At 39.2% G+C, this 7,583-nt stretch overlaps 1 pseudogene; it reads left to right on the plus strand.

Annotated features, from left to right (window-relative positions):
- Positions 1-1,593: 1,593 nt before the first annotated feature.
- LOC116760013 lies at positions 1,594-2,343 on the plus strand (annotated as a pseudogene).
- The last annotated feature ends 5,240 nt before the right edge of the window (positions 2,344-7,583 follow it).

Consider the following 7,583-nt stretch of genomic DNA (forward strand, 5'->3'; position numbering starts at 1 on the left):
CACTAGAAGGAATCAATAGCAGAATAACTGAGGCAGAAGAACAGATAAGTGACCTGGAAGACAGAATGGTGGAATTCACTGCTGTGGAACAGACTAAAGAAAAAAGAATGAAAAGAAATGAAGACAGCCTAAGAGACCTCTGGGAAAACATTAAATGCAACAACATTCACATTATAGGGGTCCCAGAAGGAGAAGAGAGAGAGAAAGGACCCAAGAAAACATTTGAAGAGATTATAGTCGAAAACTTCCCTAACATGGGAAAGGAAATAGCCACCCAAGTCCAGGAAGCGCAGAGAGTCCCATACAGGATAAACCCAAGGAGAAACACGCCGAGACACATAGTAATCAAATTGGCAAAAATTAAGGACAAATTATTGAAAGCAGCAAGAGAAAAATGACAAATAACAGACAAGAAAACTCGCATAAGATTAACAGCTGATTTCTCAGCACAAACTCTACAAGCCAGAATAGAGTGGCATGATATACTTAAAGTGATGAAAGTGAAGAACCTATAACCAAGATTACTCTTCCCGGCAAGGATCTCATTCAGATTTGATGGAGAAATCAAAAGCTATACAGACAAGCAAAAGCTAAGAGAATTCAGCACCACCAAACCAGCTCTACAACAAATGCTAAAGGAGCTTCTCTAAGCGGGAAACACAAGAGCAAACGAACACCTATGAAAACAAACCCAAAACAATTAAGAAAATGGTCATAGGAACATACATATCAATAATACAGGCCAATATCACTGATGAACATAGAGGCAAAGCTCCTCAACAAAATACTAGCAAACAGAATCCAATAGCACATTAAAAGAATCATACACAATGATCAAGTGGGGTTTATCCCAAGAATGCAAGGATTCGTCAATATACGCAAATCAATCAATGTAATACACCATATTAACAAATTGAAGGATAAAAACCATATGATCATCTTAATAGATGCAGAAAAAGCTTTCAACAAAATTCAACACCGATTTATGATAAAAACTCTCCAGAAAGTAGGCATAGAGGGAACCTACCTCAACATAATAAAGGCCATATATGACAAACCCACAGCCAACACCATACTCAATGGTGAAAAACTGAAACCATTTCCTCTAAGATCAGGAACAAGACAAAGCTGCCCACTCTCACCACTGTTATTCAACATAGTTTTGTAAGTCCTAGCCACGGCAATCACAGAAGAAAAAGAAATAAAAGGAATACAAATTGGAAAAGAAATAAAACTGCCACTGTTTGCAGATGACATGATACTAGTTACTAGTTACTATGATACTATGATACTAGATGACATGATACTATGCATAGGAGGTCCTAAAGATGTAGGAAACCAATCTGATACTTATTTTTCTGAAACCAATCTGATACCTATTTTCTATCATAGCTGGAACTGGAAGCTGTATCCATTAAGTTTTTGCTCTGCTGTAGGACCCTAGGAATCTAAGTCCCTAGGGGAGGAAGGGCTAGGAGGACAAGAGGAGGAAGAAGCCTCTAATGTTTAGGCTCCAAAATTCCCATACTGGTAGAGCTTAAGAGCAACAATCGGGGGTCTCTTTTTCGTGGCGCCTCGGTGGCAGTTGGCCGCTTCAGAATGAAGCTGAACATCTCTTTCCTGGCCACTGGCTGCCAGAAACTCATTGAAGTGGACGATGAACGAAAACTTCGTACCTTTTATGAGAAGCGTATGGCCACAGAAGTTGCTGCTGATGTTCTAGGTGAAGAACAGAAGGGTTACGTGGTCCAAATCAGTGGTGGGAATGACAAACAGGGTTTCCCCATGAAGCAGTGTGTCCTGACCCATGGCCAAGTCCGCCTGCTACTGAGTAAGGGGCATTCCTGTTACAGACCAAGGAGGACTGGAGAAAGAAAGCACAAATCTGTGTGGTGTTGCATTGTGGATGCCAATCTGAGCATTCTCAATTTGGTCACTGTAAAAAAAGGGGAGAAAGATATTCCTGGACTCACTGATACTACTGTGCCTCGTCGCCTGGGGCCCAAAAAAGCTAGCAGAATCCGCAAGCTTTTCAATCTCTCTAAAGAAAATGATGTCCACTAGTGTGTTTTGAGAAAGCCCCTAAACAAAGAAGGTAAGAAACCTAGGACCAAAGCACCCAAGATTCAGCGTTTTGTTACTCCACGTGTTCTGCAACACAAACTTTGGCATATTGCTTTGAAGAAACAGCGTACTAAGAAAAATAAGGAAGAGGCTTCAGAATATGCTAACCTTTTGGCCAAGAGAATGAAGGAGGCCAAATAGAAAGGCCAGGAACAGAATGCCAAGAGACAGAGGCTGTCCTCTCTGAGAGCTTCTTCTTCTGAGTCCAGTCAAAAATGAGATATTCTAAGAGTAACAAATAAATAAGATCAGACATCACACACACCCACAAAAAGAGCAACAATCAGGTTCTAGAAAAAGAGTTTCAATTTGCATGTGAATACCACTTTAGCATAAAAAGTCAAGAAAATATTATCTATTTCAAATGGGAGGATGGTTTGTTGATAGATAATATGAAGGAGGTAGAGAGCACCTTAAGCTTACTTTGACACATGACTACTAAACACCTGTTTTTCAACAGTATTGTAGGCTGGAAGTTGAAGCGAAATTTCAATTGATTAAAGAAAATGAAGCAATGTGGTCTTTCTTGCCCACAGAGTTTGGGGAGTATGTTTCAAATTTTCTAAAGAAACTCTCATAAAGATAAATAGTCAAGTGAGTTTCTTTGCTGTGGCAATTCCCCCTCATGAGATATTTACTTGTAGAGAAGAGCTAACACCTATCCTTCTCAAACCTATCCTTCTCAAACAAAAGAAGTAAAGCTGTCACTGTTAGCAGATGACATGATACTATACATAGAGAATCCTAAAGATGCTACCAGAAAACTACTAGAGCTAATCAATGAATTTGGTAAAGTAGCAGGACACAAAATTGATGCACAGAAATCTCAGGCATTCGTATACATTAATGATGAAAAATCTAAAAGTGAAATCAAGAAAACACTCCCATTTACCACTGCAACAAAAAGAATAAAATATCTAGGATTAAACCTACCTAAGGAGACAAAAGACCTGCATGCAGAAAATTATAAGACACTGATGAAAGAAATTAAAGATGATACAAATAGATGGAGAGATATACCATGTTCTTGGATTGGAAGAATCAACATTGTGAAAATGACTCTACTACTCAAAGAAATCTACAGATTCAATGCGATCCCTATCAAACTACCAATGGCATTTTTCACAGAACTAGAACAAAAAATTTCACAATTTGTATGGAAATACAAAAGACCCCGAAGAGTCAAAGCAATCTTGAGAAAAAAAACGGAGCTGGAGGAATCAGGCTCCCTGACTTCAGACTATACTACAAAGCTACAGTAATTAAGACAGTATGGTACCAGCACAAACAAAGAAATACAGATCAATGGAACAGGACAGAAAGCCCAGAGATAAACCCACACATATATGGTCACCTTATGCTTGATAAAGGAGGCAGGAATGTACAGTGGAGAAGGGACAGCCTCTTCTATAAGTAGTGCTGGGAAAACTGGACAGGTACATGTAAAAGTATAAGATTAGAACATTCCCTAACACCATACACAAAAATAAGCTCAAAATGGATTAAAGACCTAAAAATAAGGCCAGAAACTATCAAACTCTTAGAGGAAAACATAGGCACATAAATCACATAAATCACAGCAAGATCCTTTTTGACCCACCTCCTAGAGTAATGGAAATAAAAACAAAAATAAACAAATGGGACCTAATGAAACTTCAAAGCTTTTACACAGCAAAGGAAACCATAAGCAAGACCAAAAGACAACCCTCAGAATGGGAGAAAATATTTGCAAATGAAGCAACTGACAAAGGATTCATCTCCAAAATTTACAAGCAGCTCATGCAGCTCAATAACAAAGAAACAAACAACCCAATCCAAAAATGGGCAGAAGACCTAAATAGACATTTCTCCAGAGAAGATATACAGACTGCCAACAAACACATGAAAGAATGCTCAACATCATTAATCATTAGAGAAATGCAAATCAAAACTACAATATCATCTCACAGCAGTCAGAATGGCCATCATCAAAAAATCTACAAACAGTAAATGCTGGCGAGGTTGTGGAGAAAAGGGAACACTCTTGAACTGCTGGTGGGAATGTGAATTGGTACAGCCGTTATAGAGAACAGTATGGAGGTTCCTTAAAAAACTACAAATAGAACTACCATATGACCCAGCAATCCCACTACTGGGCATATACCCTGAGAAAACCATAATTCAAAAAGAGTCATGTACCAAAATGTTCATCGCAGCTCTATTTACAATAGCCAGGAGATGGAAGCAACCTAAGTGTCCATCATCAGATGAATGGATAAAGAAGATGGGGCACATATATACAATGGAATATTACTCAGCCATAAAATGAAACGAAATTGAGTTGTTTGTAGTGAGGTGGATGGACCTAGAGTCTGTCATACAGAGTGAAGTAAGTCAGAAAGAGAAAGACAAAAACTGTATGCTAACACATATATATGGAATCTAAGAAAAAGAAAATGTCATGAAGAACCTAGGGGTAAGACGGGAATAAAGACACAGACCTACTAGAGGATGGACTTGAGGATATGGGGAGGGGGAAGGGTAAGCTGTGACAAAATGAGAGAGTAGCATGGACATATATACACTACCAAATGTAAAACAGGTAGCTAGTGGGAAGCACCCGCATAGCACAGAGAGATCAGCTCGGTGCTTTGTCATCACCTAGAGGGGTGGGATAGGGAGGGTGGGAGGGAGATGCAAGAGGGAGGAGATATGGGGATATATGTATATGTATAGCTGATTCACTTTGTTATACAGCAGAAATTAACACACGGTTGTAAAGCAATTATACTCCAATAAAGATGTAAAAAAAAAAAAGCAGTGGAAAGCAAAGGTTAAAGTAAAAGAAAGAGATTCTAACATGTAGTCAGAAAAAAAAAAGAAAGAAAATAATTGAAGTATAGAAACCTAACCAAGCGCTCCTGCAAACTCTGATAATCATACTAACAATAATTAGGAGAGGGGTCCTTTTCGCAGTTCATAACTGTGAACCATACATACGGAAGGAATTTCGTTTTCTTTAGTGCACTTAGAGTAATGAAGAAGATAAAAGTGAGAAACATCTCCCCATAAGATTCATATTTATCCATCTGCAACAATTATCTTACTGATAATTACAACAAAATACATTGTAAAGTATTAGCTAAGCATACTCTTTATAATTCATAAAAGAGAATTAAAATTTTCACCTTTAAAGGAGAAAAAAGTCTGTTTGAAGGCATTCACTCCTGATCATAAATTGTTGAGCTTTTTGAGAACTAAGAAATGCACTCTGGCTCATTTCAGCAGTAAAAAGATTTTATCTTAAAAAGAATTAAACAGCTAAAGGTCACTAAAGGAGGCCCACAGATGGATTGCAGCCAGGAACGATGTCTCCACCTGTACTGCAGAGCTGCTCCAATGAAGTCATCAGGGGTCCCCCCAGCTGGAGCTCCCTTCACAGCCAAGCGCTGGACATTACCTCCAGACCCTCTGAGACTGCAGCTTCAACAAACTGATGTCTCTGTCTTCATCCTTGCCAGACGGATTCTGTGCAGAGCTTACCTCTAACCATCACCAGATTCCAAACAAATTCAGAACAGATATGCCTGAATTTGGTGGACCTAGATTCCATGGTTGCATTCTTACTACATAGGATGGTGGGAAAGTAAGTTTCTGGCTTCTACGTTAGAGAGAACTGCATTCATAAAATGGAATATCACCCCAAACACAAGGACAAATATCAACCATAGCTGCTAAGCATAAGCCAATGAATAAAAGAATGGATAAATATCTCCTTCTAGGAGTTTTATGGTTTCAGGTCTTCTATTTAAGCCTTCAAGCCATTTTTAGTTTATTTTTGTATATGGTGTGAGAAAGTAATCCAGTTTGATTCTTTCACATGTAGCTGTCAAGTTTTCCCAACACCATTTACTGAAGAGCCTGTCTTTTCCCCCATTGTATAGTCTTGCCTCCTGTGTCATAGATTAATTGACCATACAAGTTTCTGCACAGCAAAGGAAACTATCAACAAAACGAAAAGACAGTCTACTGAATGGAAGAAGATATCTGCAAACGGTATCTCTCATAAGGGGATAGCTTCTAAAATGTACAAAGTACTCGTACAACCCAACAACATCAAAAAAACAACCCAATTGAAAAACTGGCAGAGGACCTGAATAGACATGTTCCAAAGAAGACATACAGATGGCCAACAGGTGCATGAAAAGACACTCAACATCACTAATCATGAGGGATTTGCAAATCAAAACCACAATGAGATGCCACCTCACACCTGTCAGAATGGCCATCATCAAAAAGGCAACAAATAATCAGTGTTGGCAAGGACGTGGAGAAAAGGGAAGCCCTGTGCACTGTTGGGGGGATTGTAAATTGATGCAGCCACTGTGGAAAACAGTATGGAGAGCCCTCAAAAAATTAAAGATGGAACTGCCATAGGATCCAGCAATTTCACCTCTGGGTATTTACCTGAGGAAAACAAAAACACTTACTCAAAAAGATATATGCACCCCAATGTTCATTACAGCATTATTTACAATAGCCAAGATATGGAAACAACCTAAGTGTCCATCTACAGAAAAATGGATAAAGAAGATATGGTACAATCAATGGAATATTACTCAGCCACAACAATAATGAAACCTTGCCATTTGCAACAATATGGATGGATATAGAGGGTATTATGCTAAGTCAGGGGTCCCCAACCCCCGGGCCGCAGACCGGTACCGGTCTGTGGCCTGTTAGGAACCAGGCCACACAGCAAGAGGTGAGAGGCGGGCAAGCGAGTGAAGCTTCATCTGCTGCCCCCCATCGCTCCCCATCGCTTGCATCACCACCTGAACCATCGCTTGCATTACTGCCTGAAGCATCCCCCCCATCCCACCCCACCTCCATCTGTGGAAAAACTGTCTTCCACGAAACTGGTCTCCGGTGCCAAAAAGGCTGCAACCACTGTGTTAAGTGAAATAAGTCAGACAGAGAAAGACAAATATTGCATAATCTCACTTACGTGTGGAATCTAAGAAACAAAACAAACACACAAACCAAAATGAAAACAGACTTATAGATACAAAGAACAAATGGGTTGCCATAAAGGAGCGGGGTAGCAGATGGATGAAACAGGTGAAGGGGATTAAGAGGTACAACTCTCCAGTTACATCATAAATAAGTCACAGGGATGTAATACACAGCATAAGGAATGTGGTCAATAATATTGTAATAACTTTGTATGGTGACAGATGGTTATTAGACTTATTGTGGTGATTTCCTAATGCATGCAAATATCAAATCATTATGTAGTACACCTGACACTAACATAATATTGTACATCAACTATACTTCAATTAAAAAAGAATGTATAAGTGAATAAGGGAAGCAAGGAGGTACATTGTAAGTTATTTAGATCAATTCCCCCCGATTTTACAAATTTGCAGAAATAAAGGCACATAGACTGGAAGTGACTTACCCCCAAATCTACTCCT

Source organism: Phocoena sinus, chromosome 10, assembly GCF_008692025.1.
Source record: "Phocoena sinus isolate mPhoSin1 chromosome 10, mPhoSin1.pri, whole genome shotgun sequence".
Lineage (NCBI taxonomy): Eukaryota > Metazoa > Chordata > Mammalia > Artiodactyla > Phocoenidae > Phocoena > Phocoena sinus.